The sequence below is a fragment of the Pterocles gutturalis genome, unplaced genomic scaffold, assembly GCF_000699245.1.
Source record: "Pterocles gutturalis isolate BGI_N339 unplaced genomic scaffold, ASM69924v1 scaffold35912, whole genome shotgun sequence".
Taxonomy (NCBI): domain Eukaryota; kingdom Metazoa; phylum Chordata; class Aves; order Pterocliformes; family Pteroclidae; genus Pterocles; species Pterocles gutturalis.
In genome coordinates this window covers 10,784-11,186 of record NW_010109045.1, presented here as the reverse complement: position 1 = coordinate 11,186, position 403 = coordinate 10,784, and positions in this window count along the sequence as shown.

Here is a 403-nt window from a genome sequence, read left to right as displayed (position 1 = left end):
GGTGAGTGGGGTGGCTCGGCTATCCTGCCGACGCCGTTTTCTACGCAAGCTTCCGCTTATGTGTTTTTAAAGAAGCAGAGGCTGCATGGCGTTGATTTTTTTTTTTCTTTCCCTCCTCTTTCGTAACGTGGTTTCTGTGTCTTGTCAGCTGGAGTCGCAGCGGTGCGTAGGAAATGCTGTGTATGTGTAGAAGTGACGGGGGCATCACGGACATGTTGAGTTTTAACGTGTTTCATAGTGCTAACTCCAGTACGGGAGGCAGGAGGGGGGAAGGGTTTTTTCGCCCCTTTCCTATTTTCCAGCCTCTGCCCTGGGAGCGCCAAACCCTTGTCTGCTTGTGCCGGAGCGTCCTGGGGCAGCGGCAGGCGGTCGGGTCTTCTCCCTGCCCGTCTGCGGGGGGGGG